At 40.7% G+C, this 15,000-nt stretch overlaps 1 protein-coding gene across 1 annotated transcript in view; it reads right to left on the reverse strand.

Annotated features, from left to right (window-relative positions):
* LOC310770802 (plexin-B2-like) overlaps positions 1 to 15,000 on the reverse strand; it is a 275,234-nt gene that overhangs the window by 182,825 nt on the left and 77,409 nt on the right. The window contains exon 2 of the mRNA XM_083663513.1: positions 11,117 to 11,164. The gene's annotated coding sequence lies outside the window, so the exon portion shown is untranslated. The remainder of the gene's footprint in view (positions 1 to 11,116; positions 11,165 to 15,000) is intronic.

The following is a 15,000-nucleotide window of genomic DNA, read 5'->3' on the forward strand; positions in this document are numbered from 1 at the left end:
AAATTTATTCACTTCCTGAGGTCCCACGAGGACCCTAAAAAAGAAGACATCACTCAAGTCACAGTGTTCTAATTTTGCATTGGGGCCAGATTTTGGGGACAGTTGTATTGAAGTGAATGGGGCGGGCATATCTGTGTTGTTTCACCTTGGATTGAAAAATGCTTCCACCAGATTAAAGAGATAAAAAAAAAAAATAATAATAATAATAATAATAATAATAATGTAAATGTGTGCATTTGTTTTCCTTATCATTGGTCTCCAAACAGATCATGGCTCTGTCCAGCAGCTGCATATAGCTCAACTCAAGCCCCTGTTTGGTCCAGAATAGATCTAGTTTAGCTAAACTACATCATGATTAATGACTGAACGGGTCATCAGTCAACATCATCTAATGTGTTTTCTTTAATCTGGTGGAGGCATTTTTCAATCCAAGGTGAAACAACACAGACATGATGTTTTATACAGTAGCAGGACTTAACCTGCCCGCCTCATTCACTTCAATAGAACTGGCCCCAAAGTGTGGCCTCAATGCCAAATTCAAACGCTGTGACGTGAGTGATGTCTTATCCTTCTTTTTTAAGGGTCCTTGATGTCCCATGCAGACCCTGGAAGGGAGCGGGACTTAAGGCACTCTATATTGTGCTGATATTTAAAGTATATTTGAGTTTGACCATTTCCAATATGGGCCTGATATCAGGTGTGACCTGATGGACAGCAGCTGGGCTGAGGACGGCCTTGGAGACAGAATTGATCATTACATCAGCGTCCTGTGGGAGGCCATCTTTGCAGACCGGGGTGATGGCAATCTATCCAGCTCGTTAAAAAAGGGCGGCAGTCACACACACAGAGGACCAATGAAAAGCAGCTTTGTGTCCCCGCCCTTACTTCATGCACTCTAGAAAAGAGCTGGCAAACTTTTCAAGCCTTGAATCAAACAGTGTACATTTGATCCAACTGTGATACTGAGTCACTGGCTTGCACTGTTTTAACCACGTTTGTAAAACACTTCAGCACACTGATTCGAGAAGCAAATGAAGAGCTGTCATCTATTTCTAAATGGTTTCGAAAGAACAAACTCTCCCTTAACATAAATAAATCTAATTTGATTATATTTTGCAACAAAAATAAAAAGTACATAAAAGAACAAGCTAAAATATTCATACAACATTGAATTAACTCAGGTTCCACACATCAAGTTCTTAGGTGTCATAGTAGATGAAAGATTATCATGGAAATACCATGTTGAACTTGTCTGTAAAAACACTATGAAGTCAATTGGTATCTTGAGTAGAGTTCGTTCTTTCATCAACAATTCTTGTCTTTAAATTTTTTATTACAGCTTAATTTATCCTTATATTATGTATTGTAATACTGTGTGGGCAGCCACTTGTCCCACGTATCTCAATAGGATCTTCTTAATCCAAAAGAAATTTTTAAGAGTGATTAGTTTTGCTAATAGATGTGACTCATCTGCTCCTCTTTTCAGTAAATACAAACTTTTGACAATTTATAATGTTAATCAGAATCAGAATCAGAATCAGAATCAGAATCAGAATCAGAAAGAATTGGGACAAGTTACAGTAGCTCGCTCACAGAACACACATAGCATAAAATAAAGAGTAGTAAATGCGATAGTAAGCAAAATAAGCAGAATAAGAACACAACATAGCATAGAATAAACAGTAGTAAATGCGATAGAAGCAAAAATAAGGAGAATACGTCTAAAGTAAGCAAATAAGTAGAGTAAGTATACCTTACGTGCCAATTATCTTTATTGCACACAGGACTTATATTAAGTCGGCTTGCCCTATACGTTACACGTGGCTCAGCCAGGCACAGTTAACCTATCGGCTGGCTCAGTCTCAGGGAGACTGAGCGTCTCCGAGGTGCTCTTTTAAGAGAGGCATTAAATAGACCAATGGCCACAGGCAGGAATGATTTCCTGTGCCTCTCCGTATTGCATCTAGGTGGAATCAGTCTCTCACTGAACGTACTCCTGTGTTTGACTAGCACGCCGTGGAGTGGGTGCGAATCATTGCTCATGATGGAGCGTAGCCTGGACAACGTTCTCTTCTCTGACACCGCAGTCAGAGAGCCCAGATCCATAACATATATCAGACTTGTGTATTCATGTATAAATATGTACACCTATCTCATGATATTGTTTTTCAGAATTTTTTTAAAGTTTCTTCAGACATACATTCATATTCCACAAGACACTCTAAGGACTTTCATCTTCCGTTTTGTCGGACTTCCCTTAACCAATACTCATTGAAATACAGAGGACCATCTCTTTGGAACAATTTACTTCCATCACTAAAAACAATACCTACATTATCATCATTCAAGAAACATCTGAAAAGGACCCTACTGTAATTTTATTTAATTTGTTGTGTTTCTTAACTTAACTAACTTGTTGTATAATTTCCTTGCTAATTCTAGATTTTGTTAATTTTATTGTTTAGTCTATAAACCGTACTATTATGTAATATTTTTTCTGTTCTTTCTTTCGTTCTTTCTTTTTATTTGTTTTCCTTTTTAAAATATATCTGTTGAAATTGATATGGGGGAGGTACCTTTATAAGCCATTTTTGGCTTCCAACCTCTCCTGCACAATGAGCTATTTTTTTAAATGATTACTGTATGTTATGTATCTATGTGCAAATAAACATAAATAAACATAAACACTTTAGGTGGCGTCGGTTTAAGAAATAGAGAAAGAAAGACGTTCCCAATTTGACTGCAGATTCAAACCGTCTGAGGGACTGAAAAGAACAGTTTCTTTTGGACAATTCTAGGACTTTAAATAGGTGTCATTCACATAGAAATGTAAAGACACAATGTGTTTGTGTGATAACATGAGCAAGTAAAATATTAGCAGCTTCAAACAAAAAGTGATCAGTATCGACCTTCAAAAAGTTCTTTTTTCAGTCAGTTTTCATGATGTGGTTTGCAAATACACTATGGCTCAGGATAATGATGTCCAGACAGATTACAAATTTACGATTTACAAGAAAATCTGTTGGCATGGTCAAAGGAAATCCAGATAATAGTGGTCCTAATAATAGCGCGAGCGCTCAGTAAGATTAGCATAAAGGGGCGTTGCCGGGCGATTTGAATTCCGGTTCTGGTTATTCAGGTATTGAAACGCGCTTGCCCCAGTTAAAAAAAAAATATATATATATATATATATATATAGACGGTTTTAACTTGACAACAATAACAACCGTCACAACCCACCTGAATATCCGGTTTACTTCCTGTATACATAGCTGAGCGCAGGCTGATATTCGGCTCATATTAAATGTTAACGTTAGGCCGTGTCTCCGACAGACAAAGTGACAACGTAGCCTATTTCGGTCTTCTATGTCTTGTAGTAGTTAGTAGTAGTTGTTGTTGTTGTTGATAGTTGCCATAACAACCACTCCTGTAGCCTGTACTACGAAGCTAGTTTAATGCCTTATCCGAGTAAGTTTGAGTTTAAACCTGGTTTAGCCGTACTACAAAGCAAGTTAACTTTCAATCACCATGGCAACTGACGCTGCAAAGCTAACCTGGTCGCGACCAGGTTAGCTTCAGAGGATAAGATCAAAATCCATGACAGACCCATATAATCGGCTCTCTGGAGTCACTCACCGTTCATATAAGATTGCCATATGAAAAATAGATTGCAGTCAACTGAGAATATAACAAGAAAAACATTTGTGGCTCTGTAGGCTACATAATTAAATTAAGCCTACTTACCACTTTATGTCTTAACAGCTCAATTATGCGTGGAGAAATATGATCACTATTAATCACCGCAGCGCATATCATAGGCTAAACGGAGCCTCAAATGGAGTGAGGGTGATATTCTCCTACATGCCAGAAAAGCCTATACATATAATATAGATGGGATAAATATGGGATAGCCCCAATACTAAATATGCAGGCTTCTTGCATGTTTCAGCTGGAACTGTGTCCTGTAGGCTGTATGCCAATATATGAGCAAAAATAGGCTAGTTTTTATCAATGAAAAGTATGCCCGCATCGTCTCAATTCAGTCCAGCAGTTTTCTCTTTTATATTAGGATATCATTATTATAGCCTATATATGAATTATTCGATCAGTGCAACCACACACACATAATGAGTGATAGAGATCATTATTCATTGAGCATGCTTTCTAAATCTATGGTCTAAATAGGCTTACAGATTGTGGAAATTTATAGACTGAGATTACACATTTAATGTACATTTACACTCGCACAAAGCTGTAGGAGACAGAAATCGCTGATCAAAGTAAATCAAATGACTGATGTGAATACAAGCGGCAGCTTTAGACAGTCCTTCCCCCAACTATATCCAACGCGGATTTTCATTCTGCCATAGGTTACATTAAATATCCGCTAAAATCTCTGATCCCACTGTGGCTGCGCCTTTTCATTCAATGAGGAAATGGGTGTGGAAATGGGTGTGGGCGTGGATCAACTCAGCTGTTCATAATGTGATTGGCTAGCGCACCTCTTTCGCGTGGACGCGCGCCTGTGCACGAGCGAAAAACGTGCGCGTGCACAGGCAGATCCCAGGTCCACTTACACAGTAGAAAACCAGCGTCGTAGTATCAGTTAACTAGATAGCTTTGATCCTGTTCAGTCAAACCAGATCAAAGGGACTTATCGCGGATCTGTTAAACTAGCTTCGTAGTACAGGCTCCTGTTGGAAAGACGTGCACACACTGGGTGGTAGGAAGCATTGTTGTCTGGTCCGGAGCTAGCCTGAGAGGCTAATAAAAGCTACATGTTACAGAGTAAGCTGACTATCAGTAGTACGTTATTGCACGCATAGGCCTATCTTTACATTTAAACGTATAGCAAAAGTAGAAATAGAAGTAGGCTATGTCAGTGTTTTCCCCTGAACAGCTGAGAAAGTGGACACTGTAAATAGTTAGCACTATGAACACAATTCAGGTGGCGGTAATGCAACATTTAAGGATGCCAACCGCCATAAAACACAGAAGAAGAAGCTGAGAAAAAGGAAGTGCTGTGGGGTTGCAGCTGGTGAAAACCATCTATATATAAAGAAATCACAATTGCTTTTTTATATTTAAACTGGCCTGATTGCACGGATTTCAGTCATTCTTTGGTGAGGATGGCCAATCAGGAGATTCAGGACTGAGTCCAGTTGTGATGCATTTCCTGGAGTTGTGCTGCCTTCAAATGGAATGCTGCGTTCCAGGCAGCTCACAAGTCGAGATCTTAGATCTGAACTTTTCTGACTCCATATGGTTTCCCACTTACTGGAAAGGCTAGATAAGATATTCAACTTTCCTGCCTGACGTTAAATAAATCCCAGGCTTGTTATTGGAGGAAAGCCAGCAGTGGCGATAAACATCAGGACAGCTCAATAAATGGCCGAAGGTCAAGATGTGCACACTTCCTGTTACAGCTGAACTACTTCCTGTATCTGCTGCTGTATTATCGCCCTTGGCTTCCTGTATGCTCTTTATCGCTCTGACAGGCAGAGCTTCACAGTGTGTGTGTGTGTGTGTGTGTGTGTGTGTGTGTGTGTGTGTGCGTGTGCGTGTGCGTGTGTGTGTGTGTGTGTGTGTGTGTGTGCACAGATGGGCAAAAATACATCAAAAAGTATTTTGATACAAATTACAAATACTTGCTCAAAAATGTATCAAAATGCAAATACAAAATATTGGTCTGAAAAATGTATTTGAAATATAAATACATATTTTGTATTTTGAAAATACATAAAAATAAATTTTTATAAAAACTGATGAAGAGCTGCAACGATTAGTCAATTAATCGATTCATTGCCAAACATTAAATTAATTGCCTATTTTGATAACCTATTAATCATGTTGAGTCATTTCTTTGAGGAGAAATGTCCTAATTCTCTGATTCCAGCTTCTCAAATGTGAAATGTTCTGTTTCTTAAGATGGTAAATCGTCTCTTTAGTCCTCTGTGACAGTATTGTCCTTTGTGTACCCTCTCACACAGTTCTTCCATTTCAGTTTTTTCAACACTATTTCTCCCTCAGTCCAGCTGTTAATAGCTTCTGTGAGGGCTTTTGACTTGCAGGCAGCATTTCTACATGCTAACCTCACGTTTTGGAACTTTGACCCATGTTTAGCAGATATCACATCATAACAGTATATAAATAACTGAACTCCAGCAAAAGCATAGTATAGGTACCCTTTAAACAACTTCACATCCATCACGTCAGTAAATTGTCACATAATAGTCTTTATTTAACACGCTGCGTACATAGAAATACAGCAACATTAACTATTCCACCACAAAAGCTTACTTTTCAGGAACGTAACCATGAAGTGCTGGAGTATGGCACTGAGGGGAACTTGCTATGGAAACGGGGAGGTTGTCAGCTTTGTAGCAGTGTATTTATTCACGCATTTTGTAGAGCTGAGCTGTGCACAGTTTTCTCACCTATTGTGCAGGGTTTGTTTGTTTATTAGTTTATTTGACAGGGAGCATATACAAAAGACATTATACCCCATAGAGGTTTAATGGAAACAATTTTCCTAAGTAATATAATTTCCACCACGTTCTCAGAGGAACGTTACAGTCCCCTCTCGATGCAGCCCTTAGTGCTCTAGTTCTTACAAAGGTTTGCAATGGTGGAGGGGCAGCATTGTGGAGTATTTTATAAATTAAACGGAGGTCAAAAAACTTAATTAACACATTCACTGCCAGACGTTTTTTTTTTTACTGTAGTTAGCTTCTGCCAGAGGGTTTTTTTGAGGATTCTGGCTCATCTTTCAAGACCCGAGGATTCTTTTCTGCTAAGATTTTGTGAACACACAATATCTCAAAAGAACTAATAGAATGTGTGCTTTCTCTGTCTAAAAGAGTTAGTCTGTAGAGTTAGTAGTTATGTAAGCATTAGCAGTTGAATACAGCATGGTTTCAGCGTCAGAAAAATTATTCAGAGATAAACTGCTTTTTGTGAAATTCGATAGAACAGTCACTTTAACCATTCATTTTTGGCATCAGTAAGACTTCAGACATCTAAACAATAGTTTTGAACAGTAATTTCCTCCATAACAGCAGGAAACCCCCTCTGCTTCCAACTCCTCCCTCCGTGTGTGTTCTCCTCCTGCCTCCCTGGCTCTCCAGCGGGCGTGTCACAATGAAGTTGCTGCTGCTGCTGTGCCTGTTTGCGCGGCCGCTGTTTGAGGAAGTCTGGGTGGACTCGCTTGTTTCGTGGAGTTTTGGTTGAGAGCTTTGATGAAGGTTTTGCGATTCTGGTCATATTTATGCTGCGTGTTTCAAAGTGTACATCCAATCTATTCTTGGAACCCCCCACCGTTGCCACCGCTGTGCATCAGCGCGAAAGTGAAAGCGTTTTCGCCATCAATTTTACAGTATGAGAACGGCTTCCTCGCTTTTCCCTCCAGTTTTGGGTCGCCTCTTTCTACTGTGGAGAGACATGTCGCCACTCAGTGGGTCCGTAAAATAGATTATACACATTCAATACCTCCAATTCTGGTGTAGGAGACGTAAAAGGGTTAGATCAACGTCCCACCGTCAAAAAAAAAAAATAGTTTTTTTTTTTGACGTATTAATACGTCATTGGCAGTCAACCGTTAGATTATTTTTGACGTTTTAATACGTCAATGGCAGTGAACGTGTTAAATTATCAAGGTTTAATCAATTATATTTACCAAGGCCGTAGCGGCAATATACTGTACATTGAGAACGACAAATCCCCCCCAATATTTAAGCCTGATACAATGTGTCCCCCCCCAATAAATTGATGTAAAAAATAAGAAAACATAGATTTACTGCGCAATACAGCTGTTCGTGGCAATACCGCAGAGCCAGCGCTCCTAGGCAGGCCCGGACTGGCAGTGCCATAAGGGCCGGTGTGCTTACGGGCCGGACTGGACCGCAGAAAGAAAAAGAAATGTAGGCTAATCAATTTTACCCCCCCAGCACTGCACTGGGCCGGCCTATTTTTATAGAGGGGTTCTCCCCCTACTGGCAAGTGATTATAGCATGGTGTGAGAGACGGACCTCCCCTCTGCTCTGCTCAAAGTGGCCTGTTCCATCTCAAACACAGCGGAAGTTCAAACAATGTCCTTGCACGTCAGTATCTACAGGTAAAATGGACATAAAACAAAGGTCTTAAAAAAAACTCTCGTAACGGACAAGCCCGTCTTTTATTGTCACACGAACACCACAATACATGCATGCGGCCACAACACACTCATGCTGACGGTGGCCGGTGAAAAGTGTCCTCTGCATTTAACCCATCCAGGCATGTCCTTTCCTCCGAGGGGCAGGCCAGGAGCAGTGGTCGCTTTCTCGTACAGCGCCCGGGGACCAACTTCGGATGTTGTCGTCACTGGTCGGATGACGATGACGATCTGATCTTCTGCATGTTTTTAGTGGGGGGGTTATATACGGAGGAACCCCCTGGGGGAGCACGGGGAGAACATGCAAACTCCACACAGAGAGAAAGGCCCTTACGACAAGATAACCCACCTGGGCAGTAGGCACTGAAGATATGGGGGGGAACACAACCACAGCGCCCACAGTGTCCCAGGCGAGAATCGAACCCAGGACCTTCCAACTGTGAGGCGACAGCGCTTACCACTGCGCCACCGTACCGTAACGTTACCGTAACGTTAGTCTAACGTGCCTTTATATTTATAAAGCCTTTATGTTGATGGCCATCACAAAGGAGATACTTTATTTTTCATTGGACTGCATCATTGAGAACAGCGCACTGATGTGACTGTCTGCTTCTGATCTGGTAGGACATGCGATTGATATTTGATATATACATGGCTTTGTTAAGACTGCGTTGCTTAATGTGCTGTGTGTTTTGGCTGGGGTGCCATGCTCATGTCTGCGTGTGCTGGTGTGAATGTGTCTGACTGCCTTATTGGCTGTGTAGGCTACGCATTGTGTCAAGTGCTGTATCAAACTTGGACTGTTGCTAGCTAGACTTACTGTACATCACTGTAAAATGGAGCTAGTGGCTATGACAACATCTAATCAAATGGGGGTCTGTTGCCCTGATGTGGACTAGGGGGCTTACTCCTTAATATGAAAAAGCTTGATAATCACTGCCCTATAGGGAACCTATCTCTCTCTCCATCCCTGTCTGCCACCATGGACAGCACCAGAGAAAGTGTTTCTGGGCAAGTGGTGCTGCTGTCTAAGTCGCAAATCTCATACAAAGCTGGTTGAAAATAGTCAGTGTTCCTTTAAGCAAGCAGCATTCTACCATAAAGTGACATGTATGAAGAATATATAGGGAGACAATTGTTTTTCATCATTGTACAGCCACAGCACATAAGAGGATATTAATGTGGTGGGTGTAGTTTTTCATAGAGCTAGCCTGTTCATTTTGCTCTCAAATGTACCAAAATGATGCATTTTACTTTAAAATGTAGAATTTTTTTCTCCTGGGGGGGCTTCTCTTTGTTATGGAGTTTTGTAGTCATGTTGGAAAATGAGCACCAGTCTGTGTGTCTGATTAGGGGCAGTTCATTCATTCATACTGTGAGCTGCTGTGCTTTTCTTGATGGCTATTGTTCTATCCTTATTGATATGTACGCTGCTATCTTGTGTTGATTTGTTAGTCGCTGACTAGCTATTTCAGATGCGCTATTCATCAGGGCCGGATTAACACAGTGTGATGCCCCAAGGTGACCCAGACTTGAAGTGCCCCCCCCCCCCCACACACACACACAAAAAGTGAAATTTACTATGGCAATAAATACCACCGATTTACTAGGGGTGTGCCACCTTAGGCACCTCACGATTCGATTCGATTACGATTAAGGGTGCTACGATTCGATTATTAAACGATTACGATTAATCACGATTTTCGATGCATCTTTTTCACCAAACAGGATTTTTTTTTACCAAAAACAGACGAAAAAAGTTTCTTGGGTCGTCAGGCTCTTAATGGAGGGTTCCTGAGTAGCCGGGCTCTGACCTCACAGAGGACAGAGCTCTGCCCCCTAGTGGGAGGACAGGCAGTTTATTTAATAAGGCTATAGATGTTGGGAGGAAGGAGCGCTTGTAGTGGTTACTCTTAAAGCTACAGGCTCTGAAGCGCCTTCCGGAAGGTAGTAGCTCATAATCAAGATGTAGAATGTGGGTGGGGTCGTCCAAAATTTTAAGAGCCAGATTCACTGCTTTTTTATCGAAAATGGTCTGGAAGGGGGGGCAGAGGGAAGTCCCTCTGCCCTATGAGGGCAGAGGGCCCTTGTGGTTGAGTTTGTTCTGAGGGTATAAGCCAATCAGAGGGGGAGTAGAAGTGACATATCAAATTGCACCCCCCCCCCCCGCCTCCCACAGTTTAAACCTGTCAATGTTTAAAATGTGTCAATTTGGGAATAAAAGGACATAGAATAAAACATGTATTTTATATATTTAAAATACATAAAATACAAGGTCTGAAAGAATTTTGATCCAAATTACATCTTATTTTTCTCAGTTCAGCCAAATACAAATTACAAAATACAAAAAAGTATTTTAAATACGTATTTTAAATACATGTATTTAAACTACTGCCCATCTCTCTGTGTGTGTGTGTGTGTGTGTATGTGTGTGTGTGTGTGTGTGTGTGTGTGTGTGTGTGTGTGTGTGTGTGTGTGTGTGTGTGTTAAGGAGATAACGTGTGTATTATTATAGGTTCAAATAGGTAACAGCCCTGCGCTGTTGTTTTGTTGACACAGCAACATAGATAAATGAACTGGCTTTATGAGGATTTATACGAGTTACAGAAGGGCAAGGCAGAGAATATACCAAAAAAGTAAAAAAGTACAGTAATATAATGTGACCCTCTGCTCTTTTCCCTTTATAATGTGGGAGAGACAGAGGAGGGAGACAGAGACAAAGAGGAGTCTTGGGCTCCTCTTTTGAAACTTTAAAAAAGTTCCTCCTGAGGGTTCAGAAGAGAAAATGGGATAAGAAGATGAGATGATTTAACGAGAAGAGAAGAAGAATTAAGGAAAATCAAAGATTAGGCAAATGATAGAAACAGAGAAGGAGCTGGTTTAAGCAGATACAATTATGATATAAGGAGAAGAGAAGATTTGAGAAGAGAAGAAAATGCAAAATTAAAAGTCTAAATCCATCCTCACCTGCTCAGTGTTCAGACTTGCTGGAACTCTCCTCACCACTCTCCTCTCCTAAACAAACACAGAAAGTTATGAAAGTTATGAAAAGCAGTTTGACAAAATTTGGCATTATTGTCATTTTGAGGTTACCCGGGCAAATAACGCAGCATTAAAACTGCCATTTCTGCAAGACTATATATATATATAACATTATATATTCATATGTTTTAGCTTGACAACCAAGCCTTTTTGAGTGTATCCCATTGAAACAGTGTCATCACTCACACCACAGGAAGAGCTTTCAAACTCAAGCCATAAGGTACAGACCCCAACAGGAAGGCTGGGTGTGATTATAAAGAGAAGTAGGAAAGACATGTAGGAGTTAGACACAGATAGGAAGAGAACATTGGATGAGACAACACACAAACTGTTCAAAAACGTGGGTGGGAGTAAGACAGACAGACACACACACACACACACACACACACACACACACACACACACACACACACACACACACACACACACACACACAGATGATAATTATACTTTAACGGCAGCTCTCAGCCTCTCCAACTTTTTCTATGAGTCAGCCTCATCAGCCTCTTTAGTGGTCCATATAATCTCCAAACTAATCAAGCCCCAAACTACCAATCGTCCCCGAGTCAGAGCACTTAACCCCACAGCCAGGCACCATAATCAATCCCAGATTCATTCTGTTCTTCAAGGTTACCCTTAATGTGGCTGATAGGCCTTTCCTACACACCATGGGGAGATGACAATACGGTATGCTGTGTGAGGCGGGCTCATCCCATGCAGGAGAAGACCCTTGTCCCAACGGCCACCACATCATTATTCTTGTGAAGTTTGCACACATCACATCTATATCAGCTTGGGAACAGGCAGGGGCAGGCAACTGCTGCTGCCCCCCTGCCAAGAGCTGACAAACTGTACTCCACAGCAGTGACACAAGCCCCTCCCTGTTAAACAAACAAGGGGAGGATTTGCAAATGACATTGAAACATCCCCAACGCTTGCTTCACACCAAAACCATCTCAGAAGCAGCGTGTCACGCAAGCATCGAGCAGGAGCCTTGCCATTCACACCAGAAGCACTGTGTTTTGCCCCACACTGGTCACGAGTCTCACGACTTATATTGACTCCATGCCTAGCTGCTCGCGTACTGCTCACGGCTCGCGTGAAAAATAGACCAGACACTGAAACTCTCGCTGCGTGACGCGTCGCTTCAGCGTGACAATGCGCAGCGACTGGTGTGATCGGTCTCCCCCTGTTAACAAGGACGCCTAAATGAACCTCCGAGAGGCTGTTGCTTCAGCGTTGGACACACGCCTGGTGTGTTTGGGCTGTCATCCCCTGACCAGGACGATTTGCAATGACATGACATCACAGGCACATTGTAAAGCGCTTTGAATAAAATGCAGTCCACTTACCATTTACTTTTGATTATGATCAATAGGCCTACTTTTATCAATTTCAGTTAAATGATGGAAAATGATGCAATATTCCATGTTTTACAGTTAAATTGTTATTACCAAATTCCAGGATTCCATCTGTTTTTTCCTGCATTGCAGAAATTATAACATGGCCCTACAATGCCTAAACCTCCCAAACACCACCCTTATATAGAGCCTTTTCCCCCCATGTGCCTGAAAAGCCAAACCAAGGAATTGTGGTGCCACAAGATGGGGTAATAAGGACTGAACTTTCACAGCAAGCAGAGCAGTTTGACCAGTGAGTCTTCACCCTGATCTTGTAATGTAACGCAGGGTCAACCAGCAAACCTGGTCCAGTGTGAAAGAGGTCTGAGTGTGCACTGTGCACGTGTGCATACCAACCTCTTCAGTTATCAAGTTCCTGCAAATTTACAATCTCAACCCATTTAGAAATTGGAATGTTCATACAAGCCATAATATTCGCTTATCCCTTTTGGATTCATTTCATCCATCGTCCGAGTGTATACTAGGGCTGTCAATCTCCCTCTATAATCAAATTCGAATTTCAGTGCTTTATACATTTTAATATTCGAATTATATTCGAATATTTTAATTAATTTTTAATTGAATTAAAAAAAAAAAAAAAAAAAAAATTTGGTCTGAGTGAATTGTTGTCTTCTCTTATGTTATGTTCTGATTCTAAATATAGCTGAATCTTTGGGTTTGACCAAGTAAAACTTTTTCTAAGCATTTTACCAAATGTAGATGGAAAAGTGAATGGTGGATGAATATTCAAAATAATATTAGGCTTATCACAAATAGTCCAGCAATGATGTTTATTTAAGAAAACATGTTCCTTGTACAATGTACATACATTCATTGCATTAGAAAATAGGTCAGATAACCAGAGCTTAGTTAATATTCATCAGTGATGTATTGGTGCTGTCTGAAATGCTAAAATAAAATAATTGATAATAAAAAAAAGACACAGCCTTTGTTTGAGCTCCTTATCAATAAACAAATAAGTAAACTTTGCCAAAACAACAATGAGCCATGAACAAAAAAAAATCAGTCACGTATTGCACTTAAGAGCTACAGGTTTACATTCAGTATAGCAGCTTCAACAGTCAACTTCAGTTAACAATGAATGAACATACATTTTAAGAGCTACAGGTAGGTTTACATCAGTATAGCAGCTTCAACAGTCAACTTCAGTTAACACTCTTTTCTTCAAGAATGTTGTCAGAACTTGTCACTGTTCTAGTGTTCTAAAAAAAAAAAATATTCGTTTAAAAAAAATAATAATAATCGAATTTCGTTCATAATTATTAAATTCGAATAATATTCGAATATCAAAATTCGTTTCAACAGCCCTAGTGTATACGTCTAGTTTTCAGCTGCTATACCTTCCCAGCGGAGGACATTCCCCTCCGTTTACAAAGTTAACTTCCTCACTAAGACGGCTAGAGTGAATTTGAACTGGTTGACTTTTTCATTAAATAATTGATGCATTCATCCAGCCATCTGCCAATCGATCTCCTATTTATCCAGTGGTAAATCGGAGCGTCTGTCACGCAGGACAGAATGTCCTTGAGAGCTCGTCACTTCTCCCATACAACAGCAGGGACTGTTTGTATGTTTCCAACTGTTGATCAGGGGCGGCTGTGGCTCAGGAGGTAGAGCGCGTCGTCCACTAACCAGGAGGTCGGTGGTTCGATCCCCGGCTCCTCCAGTCCGCATGTCAAAGTGTCCTTGGGCAAGACACTGAACCCCAAAATGCTCCTGATGGCCGTGCCAGCACCCTGCGTGGCGGCTGGCCGCCCTCGGTGTGTGAATGGGTGAATGTAGGCACATTGTAAAGCGCTTTGGATAAAAGCGCTATATAAATGCAGTCCATTGATCAGTGAAAATGTCCTTCATACAGTCAGAGGAAAGTGTGTGTGTACCTATACACACACACACACACACACACACACACACAGTACCTTCATACAGTCAGAGGAAAGTGTGTGTGTGCTGTAACAAGCATGCTCTATCCTTTTCACCTATAGAAACCTAGTCTACTATAAGATTAGAAGAGTCATTCTCGAATCATTTCTAGTGAAGCTTGTCCTTTGTTCTTTCATAGCTTTCACATATTGCAGAAACAGGAAAAAGTCCTATTCACTGAGGCTTAGAAAGAAAGATTTTATTTTTCATTGCTGATGCTCAGAAAATGCACAGTGCTCTCGTGCAGAACATAAGGTTTCTGCAATCTAAACAATTCAAAGTTTTACAAAACTTACAATATATACTTAAAATATGCAACATTTTGTATGTTGTTATTGTAAGTCACTTTGGATAAAAGCATCTGCCAAATGACGTAATGTAATGCAATGTATGTTTCAAGTGGTCTAAACTTTCTGAATGATTAAAGAAATATGTCACGGTTTAGTTGATTGCTGTGGCCTGGGA

This window comes from Poromitra crassiceps, assembly GCF_964638095.1.
Source record: "Poromitra crassiceps genome assembly, contig: HAP1_SCAFFOLD_232, whole genome shotgun sequence".
Classification (NCBI taxonomy): domain Eukaryota; kingdom Metazoa; phylum Chordata; class Actinopteri; order Beryciformes; family Melamphaidae; genus Poromitra; species Poromitra crassiceps.